This window comes from Olea europaea, chromosome 3 (assembly GCF_002742605.1).
Source record: "Olea europaea var. sylvestris chromosome 3, O_europaea_v1, whole genome shotgun sequence".
NCBI lineage: Eukaryota > Viridiplantae > Streptophyta > Magnoliopsida > Lamiales > Oleaceae > Olea > Olea europaea.
In genome coordinates this window covers 4,604,624-4,628,269 of record NC_036239.1, presented here as the reverse complement: position 1 = coordinate 4,628,269, position 23,646 = coordinate 4,604,624, and positions in this window count along the sequence as shown.

Sequence of the window (23,646 nt, the reverse complement as noted above, 5' to 3'; positions counted from 1 at the left end):
AAAGTGAAAATGAGTTCGAAAAAAATTATTAAAAGAGTAATTAGCACATATTGTCCATACCTTTTACTATAATTGTTAAAAATATCTACAGTTTTTATTTTTTGACATTTTCACTTTTAATTACACATTTAATCACACAAACCATTATTTCTATCTATTTTCATCCAATTTTTCAATAAAAGCTGCAAAATGACGAATATACTTTCCTATTTAAATAAAAAAAATGAAAAAAAATGTAATTTTTTAAATTTCTAATTTTTTTTAAAAGTGGAGCGAGTTCGAAATAAAAAATTAAAAAAATATAAAAATTAAAAGTGCAGACGAGTCTCAACAAATTACTTAAAATATAATTTTCTTTTTTAATTTAAATATAAGGGTATAATAGTCATTTCACAGCTTTTATTGATAAATTGGATGAAAATTGACAGAAAATAGTTTGTGCAATTACATGTGTTATTAAAGGTGAAAATATCACAAAAATAAAAAGTATGGACGTTTTTCACAATAATAATGAAAGATATGGGCATTATTTGTTAATTACCATTTTACTAATTTATTTGGGATTCGTTTACACTTTTAAGAAAAATAAATAAAATTGGACTATAGTTACAATTAGTTATTTCTTTTTCTTTTTACTTTATTTAAATTAGAAGGTATATTCATCATTTCACAACTTTTAATTGAGAAAATGAATGCAAATGATCTTTTGCGTAATCAAAGGTGAAAATGTTAAAAAAATGAAAGATAAGTACGTTTTCATAATAATAGCGAAAAGTAAAGACATTATGTGTTAATTATCCCATTCATAAATGCGTCTTTTTATTTAGTCCAATATTTACCTGACATGTGGCAACCCCCCCCCCCCCACTCTCTCTTTTGCCCTTTTTTTAAACGCTCTTAATATAAATTTGTATGTAGCAGGGGTGGAGTCGGGGGAACTAAAAATGTTTTGTATACTGAACTGATACATTAAAAATAAAAAAATAAAATTGTTCCACTAAAAAATTAGTAATTTTCATTGAATTCCCACACCTAAAAATTTAGCCCAGACTGGCCCCCTTCCCTCGCCCATATATGTAGCACCTATATCTATATGTAAAGATAGCAGTGGATCAAATGGAACTGTCCACGAGTTGACTTTTTTCAATTAAACTACTTTGTCAGAATTTTTTTGACATAAATTCTCTCACAGTGCGTAGATCCCACGTGAATAAAAAAGTTCAAAAAAGAAGTTGGTCCCGTGCTAATGTAAGTGTCGATCATCTATTATGTCAAAAAAATTCTGTCGCCATAACATTGTTGGATTTTTCTTCATAGAGTTTAATAAAATAAACTAAAAATGGGTAGGATCGACACTCGAACCATCCATGGACAGAGTCGAGCCCATAAACCAACACGTGGCTCAAACATTTGCCACCATTCGTATAGGTTGTTTTAATTTAAAAGCCTGTAAAAAGTACCATGGCATAGAAAGCGCGTTGCTGAATTAATTAGTGTACACTATTGATTGGTGCATTTATAAGTGGCACATGCCAATCGAAGTTGGAGTAGTAATTGCATCTAGCATCTTCTCGATTTAGTTACAGATACGTCCAGCCTGTTGCCTACGAAACACTGATAATGGTAAGAAATAATTCCTTTTGATTTGTTATTTTCTGGCATTCCTTCCAAATTAATGGATAGTATGTACGTACGAAGCCTCATCCTAAAAGGTTCATCTAAAAGAATTAACTAAAATTTAAGTTAAATTCAATAATTAGTTTTAATTTCATGCTTCACGGGATCACAAATTTTTAATCGCAAATTTTATCAACTTTTATTGAAATTTACTTCAAAGTTCAAATACAATTTTTTTTTATCTAAATCCAATAGCGACTTAATCTCTAAAATTGTGAACATCATAGTTTTCTACACATAATCCTTGCGGTTCTGCTCAAGCAATTACATTTTTTGACAATTTTCTACCTTGAAAAGAAGCTTTAAAAGGTAGAATAAAAGCAGCGAAACGAAAGGAAAAAAATAAAAAGCCAAGGCAGCCCAAAAAAAATACAGAGCCAGGCTAGCCCGGCCCAGCTCGGCTCGAAAATGTCTAAGCCGAAAGTTGGGGTCGAGCCGAAATTTTTTGGCAGAGCAAAAGTTCGGCTCGAAAAAAAGCTCGACCATTTTAACCGAGCCGAGCTCGAGCCGAAAGTTTTAAGCTCGACTCGACTCGTTGACATTCCTACATTCTACCGCCTTTATGGTTCACTTCAAGAATTTTTTTTGCCATCACTATTAACGTGGATCAAAAGCTTAATATGATAAGTTATGAAGATATAGAAATATTATAAAGATTATTTTTCATGATATTTTTTTTAATTGTGTAAGATTATTTTTCTTCATAGTTGATTGTACGATTATTACAATTTTTGTTTTTAAAGCTAGATGTAATAAGAATGCAAAGTTTATTATATACAATTTATAATATTCATACATAGTATCAAAGCAAATTTGATCTTGAATTAATCTTACAATTGTTTCCTTTTCGACGAGCGTTCTTATACAATTCACCTTATACAATTCACCCTGCTAATATTACCTCTAACCTCAATATCACTCCAGCGACCTCTGTCATCTATCTCACTCTGAAAAGTTATATTTGGTCCACGAACTTTTAGATTTGAGCAAGTTAGCTCCTTCCGATGCCTATAAGATTTAATATGATTGCTTCTATTGTTAGCCAATGTTAGAATTATGATCGTGGGTTCGAATCACAAAACATCATCTTGAGGGAGGAATTGTTGGTGATTATGCAGATGATTACTCTCCACGATATTTTTTCAACTGTGCAGTGTTATTTTCTTTAATAGTTGATTTTGTGATTATCACAATCGTTCTTTTTAGAGCTAGATATAATCTTATAAATAGAATTTGCTACTTTGTAATGGGAACACAAGATTTATCATAATTTATATACAATTTTTTAATATTCTTACATTAAGTGTAATTTCGTTAAACCCAAATATCATCTACATATATATATATATATATATATATATATCATTGCTAGTTTGAATCATTGTGATCTCTGTCAAGCCATAACTTCTTCATTCCATCTCAATCGATATCTACATTTTATCCATCCATCCACACATGTTGCCAGAGAAGTTACACCATATTGAGAGTACATCGAGAAAGTTTTACCAATGCAATTAACTAGGGTCACACATTCGGCAATATCTCCATATACAGATGGGAATGTCTTGCACATACATGGCTAAGCTTAGAAGCAACTATATTATTACTTTTTGAGACTTGGAGTTATATCTCAATATCTAATTTTTTGACATGTAATTTTAAGTATTAGAATTGGTTTGTGACCCGAATTTTTGTTGAGTATTTGATTGGAAATACTATTGGAGAAGTATTTGACTCCTATTTCATCTCAAATGTTTCATCATTGGTTTTACTCATTGTATTGGGACATCACATTATATTAAACTCCTCATATATTAATTCTACTAGTGTGTTAGGGATTCTTTGGTTATAAATATGTGATGTACAATATATATTAAAATTGAGGAATTGTCCAATTAGTTATTGGTCCAAAGTGATCATTTGTAATTACTTACAGTTGATTATAGTGAATTCTTCGCTTCTGCTTGTGGTTTTTGCGAAATTGGGTTTCCACGTAAATCATGTTTTCTTTGTAATCCATTATTTTCATATTGTTCATATTTTTTCATTCTTTAATTATTTGGCAGGATTCTCAACAAAGTTGTATCAGAGCTGTTCCGCTTTCAATAAAGCGATTTCAGGTTTGATCCGAATCATAACAAGTGGTATCAGAGTCAAGGTTTTGGGGGTTCTTAGGAGGACCAGATTGATTATTAAAGAAATGTTTGAACAAAGTTGATTGTTTCAAGGATGACAATTATGAAATTTGAGATTCTGCTTTTGGATCGCAATAGTAGATTCTATTTGTGGCAGATCAAGATGCGAGCAATTTTTCCCTCAATTGGATCTTGATGATGCTTCGTTGGTGGTATGTATTTTCATCGCTTGACTAAAGGTAGATATTTGGAAGATCATCTATCGGCGTTCAAAGAAATTGTCGTTGACTTGGAGACCGTGAAGGTTAAATATGATGAAGAGGATTTAGGGTTGATATTGTTATGTTCATTGTCGCTTTCATATGTAACTTTTAGAGATAACATTCTCTATAGTCGAGATACTCTTACTATTGACGAGGTATATGATGTGATTTATTCTAAAGAGAAGATGAAACACTTGACCATTGGATATGAGGCCCAGGAAAAGGGTCCTGCTGTTCGTGAGAGGGGAGGGATAACCAAAAAATTCTGGTGATGCCAGTCTTGCGAAAGAAGATTTCAGTATTGAAGATTTTTTGACAATTACTGATGGTTACTCCAAATCTGACGAGGATTGAATTCTTGATTCAACTTGCACATTTTATATGTCCAAATTGAGATTGATTTTCTTCATGTAAAATAGTTATTGGGGCTTCCATGATGATGGGAAATAATGATCGATGGGGTGGTTAGGACATTTGGCCAGGCTCGATAAATTCCAAGTATAAATAGAAATGTAATCCCTTTGAGTACTCTTACTTCAAAGGGATATAGGTATACCGATAGAGGTGAAGTTCTGAAAGTTAGCAAGGATCCCCAATTTGTGTTAAGAGGGCGGAGAAATTCTCTATTACATGTGTTAGAATGTTTGGCGGTCACCGTGGATGCAGCTACGGCTTACGGTTTGATAAGCGGTGACTCAGGTGGAGTTGGTTGTGATCGGTTTGTTCATGGTGATTCAAACAATAATATTGAGGAATCTTCTAATAACTTAAATTTAGTTAGTTGTGATCCTGATGATCATATTGTTCATGGCGATTTGAACAGATTTGATAACTTAGGGAGAGTTGGAAGTGCTCATGGTGATTCAAGCAGTTTTTGGTGACTCAACTAAAGTTGGAAATAAACAAGATGATTCAAGAAGGTTGGCGCGCAAGATAATTCTATTGGTAAGGACTTGAATTTAGTTTACAGTTGCTGAGTATGCTCGGAGGGATGAGCTGGAAGAGGTGGATTGCTTTTGTTTGGAGAATTTTGTTGGAGTTGAAGAGTTAAGTTTTATTTCTTGCAATGGAATTTGTGAGGTATTTTTGTTGAGTATTTGATTGGAATTTCATTATAAATTTTTCATTTTTTATTTTACTCATTGTATTGGGACTTCACCTTATATTAAATTCTTCACGTATTAATTCTCATAGTATGATAGGGTTTTTTGGTTATAAATATATGGTGTACAACACATATTGAAATTGATCAATTAGTTACTGGTATTAAGAGATCCCTTGTAACTCTTTACTCTTGATTATAGTGAATTATCTGCCTTTGACGATGATTTTCCTGAATTTTTCCATGTAAATCTCATTTTCTTTGGGATCCACTATTCTCATATTGTCTATATTTTCTCGTTCTTAATTATTTAGCCAGATTTTCGACAAAGTGGTATCAAACTTGTCCCGCTTTCAACAAAGTGAATTTAGGTCTGATCCGGATCATAACAATAAGCGTCAATGCAACCTTACTCCTACCCCGTCAATCCATTAGCCAAGAAAGTTGGCTTGGAAAACAAAGTGCATTGTGTTGTTGGTTTGAATTTGATGTCACGGATGCTCTCAAGTCCCAACCGTTCTACTCCCAACTCTCTGATTTAACCTTTATTTATTTCTTGCAAGATGGTCCTCAACAATGTGGACACATGTTTTGTCAATTAGTTGTTCCTTTTAAAGTTTAAACAGAAACACAGCACATTATTTTGCCGTACAAAAATTGATGCTCAATTTTGGCTTCTAACTGTTCCAGTACAAGATTGATAATGCATCATAAATGCATTCAAAAAGTTAATATCGGAACTTCATCGTGTATTCAGCAAAATACAAAGGGAACTTGTCAAGTGTCAACCATTACTTGGCCAATTTGTGCACAACCACATGTTAAAAGTTTAATCTATTTAATGATCAGATGCATTCCGAGATAATTTAGCATTTGTCGTTGTAGATGATAACTACAAGAAAATGTAGACGTAAAATAATTTGAACTGAGTTATGTTGTTTAGGATTTTTCAAAAGCATCGTCTGAATAATTTTTTTGAAACAGCAAAAAAGGAAATCCGCTTTCGTAGGGGTATTGAATAGTTAAGAGTGAATGATTTACATGGGACAATAATGAAAAATGATAAAATGAGTGCGAATGTTCATGTTATGTTAATCATTCATTGAAGAAAAATGATATAATGAGTACAATCTATGTCTACACTTCAGAGTGCGCGGAAAAAGATTAAAAAGGAGGCTTGGGGGACTACTTGGCACAGTAAGGTGAAATGTATTGCACTTTTGACTATCATATATCACATTTGGATGGGTAGAAATATGTTGATTTTTAAGAACCTCAATCCGAGTGTTGATTGTCTTGTTCGATGGATCAAAATACACGTATACAAAGTTATGTTTTCTTTGTATCAGAATGTTTTGATTCAATTTGAGTCTCTTGCATACAATCTGTAGGTCATTTTCATTTTCTTTTGCTCGGGAATGCCCGGATGTAAATATTTCTCCATGTTATTTGATTGGCCCGAGAATGCCCAAATGTATTTGTATATCTATTTTGGATGATTTGCCAGGATTAGGGGTGGGCGTGGGTTGGGTTGGGTCGGTTTTCGCCACAGCCCTAACCCAACCCAACCCAACCCGTGTAAAGTTTGAAACCCAACCCAACCCAACCCAATCAAGTATCGGTCGGGTTGGGTTGGGTTGGATTGGTCGGTTTAGGACAACTTGTTAATAAAGATTAAAGTTATTCATTTTTGGGTGTAAATCATCACTAACATAGTCCCAGAGCCTCAAAATTTACAAAACTAATTACCACAGCATAGATAAAATTCAACTGAGACACTAAAAAGCAGAAATCACAACCAATTTAGAAGTTGGTTTCTCACAAAATTCTCTAATAGCGGCACGGGATTGGAACTTATAAGGTAAAAAATTTTCATCAATACAACATGCTCCAAATCATTAAAGGGCTTTTTTTGGATTTGGGAGTGACCGAGTGAGAGGGAGAGGGAGGGGGAGGGAGAGGGAGAGGGAATAGAGAGATTTTAGGGCTTCTTTTGGATTTGGGAGTGACCGAGCGATTAGCCATTTACGCTTTTTTTTTTTCAAGTTCGGGTTGGGTTGGGCGGGTTGGGTTGGTTTTTATAGGTTAACCCACAACCCAACCCACCTACATAGCCAAAAAACCGAACCCACTTAAAAACAACAAAAAAACCGACCCAACCCAGTCGGGTTGGGTTGGGTCGGGCGGTTTGGACGGGTTGGGTCGGTTTTTGCCCACCCCTAGCCAGGATATGCCATATATATTTGTACATAGTTTTGACCAATATATTACACATTTACTTACAAATAAAAAAATAAAAAAATGCCTTTATTATGTATTTAATTTTGCTCATTTATGTAATGTCAGTCCTTAGAGAGGGTGACATGGGACTCAAGTAGGACTGTCACGTGTCTAACTAGAAAAGGAAGGCAAGGGAACATTTGGAAGGCAAGGATTTATTCTTGGAAGGCAAGGGTTATTCTTGGAAGGCAAGGTGCAACTTAGATTGGCTTGCTTGGCACTTTGTCAGACCAGGTGGGGAGCGTTCGGACCCTGGCCAGTCGGAGGCACGTCCTGCGATTAACCGGACTGTGTGAAGAGGGGCCGGATCACAAACCCAAGGATTAGTCAAGAATTGGACACCTTGTAAAAAAAAAAAAAAAAAAAAGAAAAGGACACCCAATTCTTAACCCAGTTGATCAGACATGAACAATTATTTTTAAATATCATTTACTTTCCTTAAAAGTCCTCACATTATATCTAATGCTAGTATGCTACAACGTAGTTTAGAATTATAAATTGAACGGACATTTAGGTGTTCTAAAGTTATTTAATTGGATAAATATATATGTTCCGAAAATGGATAATCGAATTAGTGTTCTACTTTCACAAGCGTGCGGGCCCCGCGTGCATTTAAAAATTCCGATATGTGGGACCTCCCCTCTTATTGTGAGTGTAGATAAAAAATTCGGTAAAAATCTGTAAATAAATGTAGCATTGTCCTATTTATTTAGTCACGGCGTTGTTTTTCTAGTTGGCAAATAGTGATCCAGACACAAAAATTAATTTGTGACAAATAGTGGCCTTACATAGGTAGAGTCAGGGAAGGACGATTTTTCTTCTCTTTTTTCATTTTTTTTTCACTAAACTACTACATAAAAAAAAATTTGCAGAATAAAAATTAATTTTTACACATAAAAAAACTGATTGAATTGTCCCTTATCTATTTCCATGAATATGTGTATGAGTTACCACCTTAGGAAATTCCTATCTTAGGACCTGTTTGATTGTAAGAATAGAATTTGGATGGAAAGAAAATGAATTCTAGAGAATTGAATTATCTAAAACTTGTTTACTGAGAATTGTCAATTAAATGTGTTTGATTGGTATAATTTTCACTTATAAAATGTTGAAATTTTAGATCTTTTGGTGCTTGTTTGGCTTTTTTCTTGAAAATTGTCAATTAAATGGATAAAATTTGTTACAATTGTAGATAAAATTTGTTTTCATTGTCAGAAAAAGGTTAAAAAAAAAACCCAATTCCCACCAAAACCAAGGGCATTGATTTTCCTTAAAAAGCAAGAAAATGGGTCATGTGAGAAATGAATTGGAAAACCAATTTCATGGAAAATTTTTGTCAAGAAACATGCATTTTTGGGTGAAAATGTTTTCCATTTTCTATGGAAAACCATACCTATCAAACAGGCCCTTAATGTTTTGATTAAGCATGTGTTTGGAACCTCCAAATGTTTGGTATTTCGAATTTATTATATTAAACGACAATCTTTGTCATTTTTTTTTTCAAAAAATTACTCACGCTTAGAGTATGTTAGGTTGCTTTAAAAGAAAGAAATTTATGCATGAAGAATTACCTTTCTTAAAGCAAGTTAAAATTGAATTATTCGAAAAGTGAATTTTTATCAGAGTTTAACGTATCAAACAACTGTGAAATAATGTCATAGAATTTGTTGACCTCATTTTCAGTTGGGGCCACGCGAATAACAGATACCGAACCCACCCGCGTACACGTAAGCCAAGTCTAACATGCTAAGACACACAAACGGTCTGAGAAAGAGCGTGGAACTAACTCAAAGGTGCGGGATGACAATGTTTGAAATTGGGTGATACATTAGTGGAACGATTGTACAATAATTACCAATCGTAGTTGATGAACATTATGTAAACTTAGTTGCATTTGTAGGAGAGTAAAATGGAGTAAAACTGCTTTGTATTTACTCTAGTGTTGAGTTTTGTATGTAAATTTACATTAGCCTTACAATAGTGACATGGACAAGTATTTATAGTAGTGCAAGGTGAATTGTGGTTCTTGGATGGCAGTACACATGGCCTTATCTCCCTAATCCATACATCTAATTCTAGGCATCACTTTTGACTTGTTAGCCCACTTTACATTTATTAAATGGTAAAATCGTCACTTTGTTTGACAAAACTTGACACTTAAACTTTATGATAGACGTTGCATCAATTATTTGAAAAAGATATTTGTGAAAGAACAGATTTCTTGGAGGGAGTAATAGTGAAGGCGTCTCAAAAGTCATAGCCTCGGTTCGTGGCCTCGATGCGAAGTGCCTCGACCAATGCACTTTGGGCTTGAAGATGTTGAGCTTCGGTTGAGATGTTGGCCCTGATCAGTTGTACAGGCTAGGATCTCAGTTACCATGCTACATGCCTCGGCCTACTTGGGCCGAGGGCTAAAATGGGTCAACCATGTGGAGCCACTTGTGACAAGATGTAACAATATTCCCCCAAATCCAAGTATAATCATTTATGTTATGGTTGGACTTCAATATCTGAGTAGAGTTTTCTAAGCTCTTTTGGGTAAAAATTTTGGACCTTTAATAATAGTCGTCCAAGTCCAAGTATAGAGATATCATAGTTGGAGTTTAGAATTGACATTGCTTTATGATGAGGAATGCCTGTAATTCGAAGCTGTCAAAGCATTGCGTTTTGGTTGCTGAAATTAGTTTCAAGTTGAGGCAATACATTGTCGAACAGTTAAGGCTGTTGGTTGTGATTGATGAAGTTTTTTGTTTGGACTCGAGGCACTGGAATGTATGAGGTGCTGAGGCGTGTTGTAATTATAGCTGAATGTTATCTAAGGGCGAGGCAGAATAAAGTTGAAATGTTGAGGCTCGTTCGTCAATGATTTGTCTTTGATAACTGTGCTAATGATTTGATGTTCGTGTATGTTACCAAGAAAAAAAGTAGCCGAATCGCTACAATATCCAATACACGTACGACCATTGCATTAAGTGCACAATAATAGTTGCAATTGTGGATTTTAAAAGATGACGCACCTAGATGATGCGTGTGCACCATGTATTGATCTGAGATGTCAGTTGAGAAAATCGTTTGAATTCTATGCCTCAGATTTAAGAAGAGATTGACGGTTGGGATTGGATGGGCTTCAATCAAATGGCTGGGATTCATTGGCATAGACAGCGCCAATCTGTTGACCTCGTTTTCGGTTGGGACCACGTAGACATTCATTAGATATCGGACCCACCCGCGCACACGTAAGCCAAGTCCAACACACTAAGATACACAAGCAATCTAGAACGATCTGAGAAAGGGCGTGGGAGTAGCTTAAAGGCGAGGACGACAATGTTAGAAATCAGAAAATACATTAGTGGAACAATTGTACAATACTTACCAATCGTAGTTGATGAACATTATGTAAACTTAGTTGCATTTGTAGGAGAGTAAAATTGCTTTGTATTTACTCTAGTGTTGAGTTTTGATATGTTAATTTACATTAGCCTTACAATGATGACATGGGGGAGTATTTATAGTAGTGCAAGGTGAATTGTGGCCCTCAAATGGGAGTACACATGGCATCATCTCCTAATCCAAACATCTAATCGTAGGCATTACTTTTGACTTGATAGTCCATTTTACATTTATTAAATGGCAGAACCGCCACTTTGTATGACAAAATTTGAAACTTAAACTCTATAATAGACGTCACATTAATTATTTGAAAAATATACTACTTGTGAAGGAACTGATCTCTTGGAGGGAGTGATAGTGAAGGCGCCTCGAAAATCATGTCCTCGGTTTGTGGGCCTCGATGTGAACTGCCTTGGCTAGTGCACTTCGGGCTTGAAGATGTTGTGCCTCGGTTGAGGCATTGGCCCTAGTCGCATCGTACAGGCAAGGGGCCTCGGCCACATACTACATGCCTCGGCCTCGATAGGCCAAGGGTTGCAATGGGTCGTCCACGTGGAGCCACTTATGATGAGACGTAACGGAATTAATCATTTTTCCATCATATCTACATATTTTGATTATTTAACTCCAAATAATACCAATGGTTTGCTTGGTACAATATTGAAAAATGATAAAAATAAACATTTGATGTCGCCTATTGATAAAAATAAATGAATAAACAAAAAAAAAAAAAACAAATTACACTTGTTAGTTCTCATTGTATAAAGTTTTTTGCAATTTAGTACTCTACCCATTTTTCTTAACAGGAAGTCTATAGTCTATTAGTTTTGTAGTATCACTGATCCTTAATTAACGTAATTGGGAGACCGACAACACTACAAAATTAGAGGTACAATTTCTCCAAGAAGTATAAAAAAAAATTTGCGCATTGGATTTTTATTCCTTTAAAGCTCCTTATGTGGATCAAGAGGGAAATAAAGTTTAGAGAAGTGGTTGGCAGAGAACCCCTACCGACACCTCACGAGGGGATGAGTGAGTTAATTTTTTGACATTATTTATTTATGCGGGGCCCACACCTTTGTGAGATATCTGTAAATTTTCTGTAGGAATTTTTTCTGTACACTAATCATTTTTCTAAAGTTTAATGCCTATAGATAAAATAAAGTACAGGGTCAGAATGATTTGGATTTAGGAGCTCATCATTTAGAGGATCCTCTATTGATCTCCGAATCTAGTCCGAGACTCATCATGTTAAAAATCTCGATGTTCTTTCCTCTACATGTACATTACTTGCACACTTGGACACACACTAGATGCACTAGATAGAGGCTTCTCGAAGGGGAAAGTGACGTCATGATCGTGCACACTCCAACACTTGCTCAAGCCAACAAATGGATAGAGAAGGAAAATGATGGGAATTGAGTTTATATTTCTAGATTGAAAAATATCAATTTGTTCATTTCCTTCAAATGACAAAACGTATGAGCAATCATAGGCAAGAAAACGAATTCTTGATTAGTGGTCTCATCCCAACGACTCACGTGACAAACCCACAAGCCTGCTCATTTTTTGAAAAATAATTTAACAAATAAGTTTAAAAACGATCCAAAAACATTTGATCCCACAATGGGTCGATTGACTCGTGACTCATTTTAGATTTGTTGTTTTTTGGGACTCTCTCCAAAGGTATGGATTGTAAGTGTTATGCCCTAGGTCCAATCAACTTTGAACATAAATACTTTTAATATATAATTAATACAATTTAATGATAGATCTATTATTTAATTAATAGACAATTAAATTAAAAAATAGAGTCCGTAGATTCAAATCTTCATAATTTGTTAATCACGAGGAGTTGTGATTGTGAGATACAAATTACATATGATTAAATCTTAAATCGTCCGTGGTCGTAAGTAATAATGAGATACGGATATCGTTATTACGGATAGACGATCACGTGTGGGATTTCTTACTTGTGAAGTAAGTAGCTGACCTCACAAGTTAAAGTGTGGTGACACTTAAATGAACACGTGGATGTTTTGTTATAGAACAAAACATTGAAGACCTACTGAAAAATTTCACATAGATAACTATTTGAGTGTCAGTGGTTAATTTCGAACGTTCGGTAGTGGAATTGGTCTTTTGACATGAGGTCGTCATGGTACCTTATATGAAGACGGTCATACTTTGGTGGTATTGGATGTTGATCTGTCACGGGCCGCTAATACGGCATCGTTCGAGTATATCAAGAATCGTATAAAGATTGTGAATGACCAATAGAAAATTCGTCACTTTTAGATAGTAAGATATTGATCTGTGTTTCATTCAATTAAGTCGATAACAAAATCTTTGGCCAAGGTGTACTCATAAGTCGAAAAGAAGTTTTCAACTTATATTAACTTAATAGTGGAGTGAAAGATATGATCGATAATCGGGGTTGATACACTTTCATATATCGTAATTGATCAGATCATACTAACAAAGGGATTATAGTTTCACGGTAAACGAACGAGTTTGATTTTGTCATATCACGTGACATTTTTCGTCACATGTATTGCCCTAACACATTGCTAAATGTCAATTTGGGACGGCGAGTGTGAATTTGTGATAAATTAAAAGAGTGTTTTAATTTATCAATTTTGATTAGATCAAAATAACATTTCACGTCGTTAGATATCGTGATCGGGAACCTGATGGGTCAGACATAAAAGAGAATTGGAATATTACAATTTTTCAATTAATTAATTTAACAATCGTTGGATAAATTAATTAATTTGGTTGCTTATTTATATGCCTAAATTAATGATTAATTAATTCACGGACCGAATTTAATTAAATGAATTAATTAAAAATTGGACTGGATCATGCCAAACCTATTTGGGCTTATATAAATATTGCTAGGGTTTTCAAAATCTGTGGAGAAATTCATTCTTCTTGCTAACACAAGAAAGAAAACTCTAATCCTACAATCTTATTCTCTGTGTGGATCACCGTTGGAGGCTGAACAATTGGACAGCTGTGGGTGACAGATCGAAGTTGCTGGAACGAAAAGAATGGCAAAAAGTTTGTAGAATTTTCAAAGGTACATCTTTTATCACAATTTATATCTAAATACAAAGATGAATCCTGGTGGAAATCGAAATCTATTTTAATTTTTCGCTGCACATAATAAATAGATTCCCAACAGTGGTATCAGAACCTACTTTGTGTTTGTTAGAAATTGCTTTGCATGTTAGAATAATTAAAAGTTAATTTTTTTTCTTGTTTTAGCAATTAAGAGAATTATTTTTCATTTTCAAAATTTGTTTTGAATAGAAAATAATTTTTGGATAGGAATAAAAAAAAATTCTATTAGACGACAGCACTCGCTTCCGGTGTGGAAGAGCAGCGATGGGTTCACCGCTGCTAAAGTGTAACGTTCGTTGCTGCTAAAGTATAGCACGATCGCTGCTGCTAATAGTAGCAACAATGTGTGAACCTGCCGCTAAAGTGCAACGTTCGCTGCTGCTAATAGTAGCAGCAGCGTTGGCTGCTGGGCAACACGCACGACGCGCTACTATCGGTGAGGTGGTGTTGATCGCCAAGAAGAAAAGGGTGAAATTTCTCCTAGGGTTTCCAGGTTCGGGCTTCGTGATTTGGAGGTGGGGGCCTTGCTTGCAATTTATGAAATTGCAGGCCCGCTTGCAATATGATTTCGGGGTCAATGTGAAATTATTAAGTAAAGGGCCTTCTTGCAATATGAGAAATCGGGAACCTCTGATTGTAATTTTAAATTTGGGTCAATTTGCAAATTTGAAAATGGTTTTGAATTTGAATTTTAAAATGGTTTTAAAATTATATTTTAAATGGGTTCGACTTATAATTTTAATTTTGATCCAAATTAAAAGTTTTATTTAAAATTGACGACTTTTTATATTTTCGTTAAAATATGATTTTAACTTAAATATTAAATTTGACCCTAAATTAAATTTTATTTTATTTAGAAGTGTTATCCTAGATTAAAATATTAATTCAATTTAAATTAGAGTTTGACTTTAATTTAATGTTTAATTAAAATTTGATTTTAATTAATTATTTACCCGAATATGTTCTTGAAGCTAGAATTGGATTATAATTTAACATTTAATTAAAATTTGATTTCAAGTAAATTGTCCAAATTAATTCTATTTAAGATTAGAGTTAGACTCTAATTTGGTGTTTAATTAAAATTTGATTTTAATTAAACAGGTTCGCCTTAAAAATCTTAGAATTAGAATTGGACTCTAATTTTGCTATTTAATTAAAATTTAATTTTAATTAAATTTAACCGCCTTAAATTTTGAAATTAGAGTTGGACTCTAATTTGATGTTTAATTAAAATTTGATTTTAGTTAAATAATCCCACTCTATAATTGTGGAATTAGAGTTGGACTCTGGTTCGTATTTAATTAAAATTTGATTTTAATTAAATATGCCCACTAATTAAATTAATTGATTAATTAATTATTTAATTGTTCCGATCTATTTGTCTAAAAAAGTTTAGACGGCCTTAATTGCTAGAAACTCGAAACATATTTGCATATAATATTAGATATTATATAGGAATGCATTCATGTGATAAAATGCATTATCAGTGGACGATTATGGACTCGACCATGTGGATGTGTTGAATGGATAATTTTATTGTTGTCGTTTTGTGAGCCTGTGAGCTCTTAATTGATTTGGATTCATGAGTCCGTTATTATTGTTATTATTATGGGCCTACGAGCTTTTAATAATTTTGGACCTGCGAGTCCGTTATTGTTGTTGTTACGATGGGCTTACGAGTCCAATTTCATTTAGTCCTGAGTGCCAATTAGTATAGGATACAGGTAGCAGCTAGACTAATTGAAGAAACAAAAAGAGGAGGAGACCATGGAGATGGTGCATTGATATTGATCAATGCAATACCCCATAGGAATTGACCAACTAGTTTTCCTTGTGATTCGGGAAGACTTAGTGAAAATTCATAATTGTCCACACTATTATATTATATCATATATATATGTTTATTTGCATGGTAGATGTATAATAAAATATATATGATCGTTATGATGAGACTTTTGATTGCAAAGCCCTCAATAAAATATTAATCACATTTATAATCGTCTTCTATAATTATAGTGAAAAATCAGAGTCCCAAATCATCTCAACTTGTTGAGTACACTCAAGGCTGTTTTACTAGGGATATGTTTGACAATATAAAATATCTGATATTTCTGAATGACGGGTTTGACTTAACTAAAATTTATTTTTTGTTGAGTACATTAAAGGAGATAAATTTTAGAGGCATATTAAGCTAATACATCAGATGTGTGAAGACAATGAATTGTCAGCTTAATGAATTGGGGTTTGTATGGAGATACAATTGATAATAGCATCTACCCGAATGTTATATTAAGGTTTGTTGAGTACACTCAAGTTCTTGGTATAATAGATAGGATCCCAACCCACTGGGAATCATTTATGGATTCCATAAATTTATGTGAGAGAGTCATAAATTTGAATTAAATAGTGGGAGCATAATTAGTATAATAAAAGTTCATATTAAATCAATTGATGCATTTTATATATTATTCTCTTTCTTTTCGTCATTTACATTTATATTAAATCTTGAGTAACTATATGTTTTGAATGACATACTGAATGCCAACAACCAAACAATATTTTCTTGATTGACACTGTAATTTGAGAATTGTTCTCAGGCATGAGAAAGTTGGTTGTCTTTAAGTAGCCATTTTCCAAAGTCACCTAGTGATGACTCTATTAATGAAAATGTGGCCACTATAATAACACGATGATGAGAATAGTAATGCAACATATGTGATGTTTGCATTACGTCACTTGAGTTACAAAAACAACTTGAGAGTATGGATGCTAATCATGATTTTTCATTTCAAAGAGTTGTATGATAATAATCATGTGTGAAAGGATATGAAACTTCCAAACAACTATACCAATGCGAAATGACGGAGAAATCTTCAATCAGTGCTCAGGTATTGAAGATGATTGACATTGAGAAGTGTCTCAATTGAGTTCAATCATGAACTACAAACTAAGTATTGACTTAGCTCTGCAATCTCTATCTGAGAGTCATTCATACTAGTTATGAATTATGATATGAATAAGCTCGAATACACACTCATTAAGTTGCTTAATCCGCTTAAGACTGTTATGCCCAATATCAAAGTTACAAGTGGTCAAGCCATTGATTCCTCTAAGGATATTAAGAGGAAATCTAAAGAGGCTTTGGAAAAGCATCCAATATGGCTAAAACCGACAAAGCGAAGGACAATACCGAATCTAGTGACCCTTGGTTTCATTATAGAATGAAAAGGTCATTGAAAAAATATTTCATGACTTATGTCTACTATACAGTTTCTTAAGTATTTGATACCAGATGTAGATCTAATATTTATACAAATATGGAGAAACTAAATAGAAGTAGACCACTGCGAAAAGGAGAAGTTGACCTACACGTTGAAAATGAGCAAATGTTGCTATATCGCCTATAGGAGCATACTTCTTACGTTGCCTTTTGACTTAGTATTGGAATTGGAGAAATGTTACTTTGTATCCACCATAGCTGGAACATTAAAATGAATTTCATGTTCAGACATAAATTATTTTAATGTTAAGGACAATTGTTATTCCTGCCTATCTTGATTAAGATCTTAATAGTTATGACGAACTACAAAAATAATATTTATATTCTAAACACTAAGTATTCTATAATGAGTATGGAAGTTAAGAGGCATAAAAGTAATAATCTGAATAATACCCAAATCTAGCATTGCAATTTGGTCATGTAGATGAAATGTGATTTCAAATTACATAGAGATGTATACATAGAGTCAATTTATTTTGAATCATTTGATAAATGCAAAACATGCATGTTTGGCACAATGACCAAATCTTCTTTTACTTGAAAATGAATAAGTCTGCATAAATATTGGCATAATACATAGTGATGTAGGAATAAGTTTGCATAAATATTGGCATAATAAATAGTGATGTATATGGACCCATGTCAATTAATGTCAGATGAGGTTTCTCTTATGTCATTAATTATCATGTATACTTGATGAAATTCAAGCATGAAGTTCTTGAAAGGTTCAAAGGATTCTAGTTAGATGTAGAGAAACAAATATGTAAATATACCCTCACATTAAGATCCGATTGAAGTGAGAATATTTTAAAGATAAAATTTAGATTATTTAAGAGAGAATATGATTCTCTTGCAGTGAACTCCTCCATATACACTACATCATTACGGTGTGTCTGAACGGAGGAATCGTAAACTATTAGAAATAGTCTAATTAATAATGAGTCATGCAAACCTTCCAAAATCGTTTTGGGGTCATGCATTGATTGCAGTGTGCTACACACTAAATCATATCCCATCTAAGTTAGTTAATAGAACTCCATACGAGTTATGGAAAGACATTTGTCATAATTTATCTCATATGAAAGTTTGAGATTGTGTCGCTTATTTGAAGCGCCCTGAATCGGATAAGTTTAAGACTGTATCCGATAACACATATTTGTGGGATATCTAAAACAAATATTTGGATATCAATTCTATTATCCCATTGAGAAGAAAGTCTTCGTCTCACGATATATTGTCTTCTTAGAGAAAATGTTTACTCTAGGAAAGGACTGTGGGAGCAAAATAGAACTTAAAAGAGTTCAAGAGTCCAAAGATAGAGTTAACCAAGTAGATAATTCGAATTTGATTCTATATCTGACATGGGACATACTCTTGATCAGGGAGTAGAGACTCCTAAGGACATGTCAACTCTATGTGAATCTAGTATGATCATTCGACCTTCAAGAAGGTGCAAATTCATAATTACTAATCAGGCATTGCTGATCTAGGATGATGAACCTACTAATTGTACAAAAACAAAGTCAAATGTTGACTTAAAAGAGATAGCAAAAAACCATGAAACTCGAAATGAACTCGACGTATATGAACAATGTTCGGACATTGGTCGATCCTCTTGATGGGATAAACCCCATAGGTTGTAAATGGTTTACAATAAATAGGTTGACATGAATGAGAATATTCATACATACAAAGCAAGGCTAGTAGCAAAAGGTAACAAACAAAAACAATGTGTTGACTTTGATGAAACCTTTTGCCTATAGCCATGCCGAGATCTATTCGAATTTTCATTGAAATAGTTGCATACCGTAACTACGGCTTAAATCAAGCCTCTCAGAGCTGAAATCTTCGATTTGATGAAAAAATCAAAATGTTTGATCTTATCAAATATGAAGGTGAATTGTGTATTTACAAAAAGATAATGGGAACATTGTCGCATTCCTAATATTATAGGAAACAACATCCCTATATTTCAATCGTTGAATTAATGGTTGTTAAAGGATTTTTTCATCAACAATATAGAGAAACAACTTGATCTATAGAGATATATTTAGAAGATTGCTTAACTCATCCCAATCTATATAGATAAAATCTCGAGAAAATTTTATATGGAGAAATTGGTTTACTCTTAAACGGTATGTTGAAAATGTTCCAAATATGAAACAATCGTTGATTCAATAGCAGAAACCTAATACATGAGTACTTCAGAAGCAGCAAAGAATTGCAATGTAGATCAAGATGTTCATTAATGAACTTGGAGTAGCTCCTAATAGTGTTGATCACATGCCATTGTATTGTGATAACAATAGGGCCATCGCGAAAGCGAAGGAACTAAGGTCTCATCAATGATCCAAACATGTATTAATGCGGAATAATCTCATCAGATAGATACATAGAAATGACTAAGAGAATAACGAATTCCCACATTTGACAATATTGCAGATCCACTGACAAAGAGTTGTCGTAGCATAAACATGATCGTCATGTAAACTCTTATGATATTGGATACATAAATGATTGGATCTAGTGCAAGTGGGAGTTTGTAAGTGTTATGCCCTAAGTTCAGTCAACATTGGACATAAATACTTTTAATATATAATTAATGTAATTTAATGGCAGATATATTATTTAATTAATAGATAATTAAATTAAATAATAGAGTCCGTAAATTCAAATCTTTGTAATTTGTTAATCACAAGGAGTTATGATTGTGATATACAAATTACATATGATTGAATTTTAAATCGTCTGTGGTCGTAAGTAATAACGAGATATGAATATCGTTATTACGGATAGACCATTACGTGTAGCATTTCTTACTTGTGAAGTAAGTGGCTGATTTCACTAGTTAAAGTATGGTGACACTTAAATGAAACTTGGATGTTTTGTTATAGAACAAAACATTGGAGACCTTCCCGAGATATTCCACATGGATAACTATCTGAGTGTCAGTGGTTAATCTATAACGTTCGGTAGTGGAATTGGTCTTTTGACTTAAGGTCGTCATGGTACCTTATATAAGGACAGTCATATTTTGGCGGTGTTGGATGTTGCTCTGTCAAGGGCTACTAATAAGGTATCGTTCGGGTATGTCAATAATCGTATGAAGGTAGATAGTAAGAGATTATGATCCGCGTTTCATTTAATGAAGTCGATAATGAAATCATTGACCAATGTGTACTCATAAGTTGAAAAGGAGTTTTCGACTTATATTGACTTAATAGTAGAGTGAAAGATATGATCAATAATCAGGGTAATTGATTAGATCATATAGACGAAGGGATTATAGTTCCATGACAAACGAACGAGTTTGATTTTGTCATACCACGTGATATTTCCCGTCACATGTATTGCCCTGACACATTGCTAGATATCAATCTGGGACGGCGAGTGTGAATTTGTGATAAATTAAAAGGGTGTTTTAATTTATCAATTTTGATTAGATCAAAATAATATTTCACGTCGTTAGGCATCGTGATCGGGAACCTGATAGGTCTCACACAAAAGAGAATTGAATGATTGCAATTTGTCAATTAATTAATTTGACAATCGTTGGATAAATTAATTAATTGGGTTGGTTATTTATAGGCTCAAATTAATTAATTGGATTAATTAATTTATGGACCGAATTTAATTAAATAGATTAATTAAATGTTGGATCGAATCATGCCAAGCCCGTTTGGGTTTATATAAATAACTGATTAGGGTGTACATTTTTTGAGATAATTCATTATTCTTGCTAGCACAAAAAGAAAACTATAATCTTGCAATCTTGTTCTCTGTGTGGATCACCATTAGAAGCTGGACAATTGGACAGCTATGGGTAGCAGATCGAAGTTGCTGAAACGAAAAGAATGACAAAATGTTTGCAGAATTTTCAAAGTTACATCTTTTATCATAATTTCTATCTAAACACAAAAATGAATCCTGGTGGGAATCGAAATCTATTTTAATTTTTCGCTACACATTATAAGTAGATTCCCAATATGGATAGTGTGTGGCTACAAAGTCTCATCCTAAATACTTTAAATCCTTTTTGGTTCAATTAAAAAATTTTAATTTTAATTTAAATTAAAATCAATAATTAAATTCGACACTTTTCAATAACACATTTCTTCCACTTTTATCAAAATCTACTAAAACTTGATTTTTATCTAAATCAAACGATAGCATGATCTCTAGGTCATTTACATGGTTGGCTAGTCAAGTCTCTCTAACAATTCCTTTCAAACCACAAACAACATCATCATGTTTCAGACATAATCTCTGCAGTTCTCCTCGAGCAATGATCTCTTTTGACGATCATGTTTAGACCAAGGAGATCACGTAACTTTCTTATTACTTGTTAAGACTTAAAGTTATATATCAATAAATAATTTTTCGACGTGCCAACATATTATTGTGTATTTTTGTTTAAAAAAAAATTTTCTCATTAATTTGTCCACCCACTAAACGTACTTCCTAGGTGGTGTTGGTTTGAATTTGATGTCATGGATGCTCATGCTCCCAACCATTTTACTCCCAACTCCCTCTGATTTAATTTTTTATTTATTTCTTGCAAGATGGACCTTAACAATGTCGACACTTGTTTTTTTAATTAGCTGTCACATTACTTTGCCATAAAGAAAATTGATGCTTAATTTTGGCTTCTAACTGTTCCAGTACAAGGTTGATAATGAATCATAAATGCATTCAAAAAGTTGATGTTTGAACTTCATCGTGTATTCAGAGAAATAAAAAGAGACGTGTGAAAGTTTAATCTAACTCCATAATTTAACATTTGTCCCTATACATGATAACTACAAGAAAATGCAAACCCAAAACGAGCTGAACTCAACTACGTTCTTTAGAAAGATCAGTCTAATTGACAAATTGGAACAAATCAGAGCATCTCTAGAAACGAAGATCAAACCCAAAGGAAGTTTCTTAGTGTGTGTAACTTACTCTTTACTTTTTCAAAAAAAGTTATTGCTTGCACCAATTTTTAAAAGATCGAGACAAGTTGCAATATTAGGGCATGTTCGGTAGTGATTATCGAAATTGATTTTTTGATCGTTAGAGAGAAAAGTGGGTCTTACTTATGAGTGAAGAAGTCAAAAATGACGATTGAAATAGTGAAATAACAGTAAATTTTTGATTTTTTAGGATGAAAAATTGCTACCAAACAGAGGCTTAGGGTGCAATTGGTTTCCATTTTCATTTTTAAAACGATTTTTAGTTTTCCCCGAAAATGACCCGTTTTCCGCATTTTGAGCGTTTTCGACATTTATAACTGAAAACGCTGAAAATGATAAAAAGTCGTTTTGCGTTTTCAGTTATAAATTTAACTCGTTTTCGAAAATGCGTTTTCGAAAACTACGGATCAAACGTGTTTTTCGCATTTTTTAAAACAAAAAACGAAAAATGGGCCGAAAATGACAAATCAACCACGCCCTTAGCATTTTCAAATTTCATTTCGTGAAACAGTAATGAGAAATGGTCCAATGGCGTTGGCAGGTTGGCAGCTAAACAGAGCTCTGCTACATGGACAGGGCCGTCGGCGCCCCCTATTGGCTAGGGGTCTATCTCCATCTTTTTTCGCTAAACTATATGTAATATTCAATGTATGGCCTTGTCTGTCGGCACCCTATATTGGTTGGGGGTTTGTCTCCATCTTTTTCCACTAAACTACATGTAATATTCAACATAAGACTAGTGACGGTGACATAGGACTCAAGTTGGACTCTCGGAGTCAGAGGCCCTTCCCGTCGGCGCCCCTCATTGGCTGGGGGTCTGTCTCGATCTTTTTCCGCTAAATTATTTGTAATATTCAACGTAAGAACTAGTGATGGTGACATTGGACTCAATTTGGACTCTCGTGTCACTAACTAAAAAGGACACCCAATTCGCCACCCACAGACCCACATCCAGTTTATTGTTAAATTTTCCCTAAATTCCTCGTACATACTTAGACAACAAATTATTTCTACTGCTACAACGTAAGCGTTAACCATGTTTAGAATTTTAAAATTCGGTACAATTTGAGAAAATCTCTTCACATAAATCTGAGCTAAGGTTAATTATTTGGTCCCGCTGCTGTTTTTCTAGTTGGCTGGTGGCCCGGCACAAAAAAATAATTTTCAATACGTGCATGGACGAAATTAGGGGAGGACAAAAAAATTTATTGCACTGAACTATTACATAGAAGAAAATTTCATAATAAAAATTAATTTTTTACATAAAAAATTTTATTGGACCGCCTCCTATCTATGTCCCTAGATTCGTGTGCTAGTTACAATTTAATTTTTTGATAGAGAAATTGATTGGAACCTCCAAATGTTTGGTATGTCGAATTTATTAGATTAATTGACAAATTTTGCCCTGTTACCGGTTTTTTTTTTTTTTTTTTTTTTT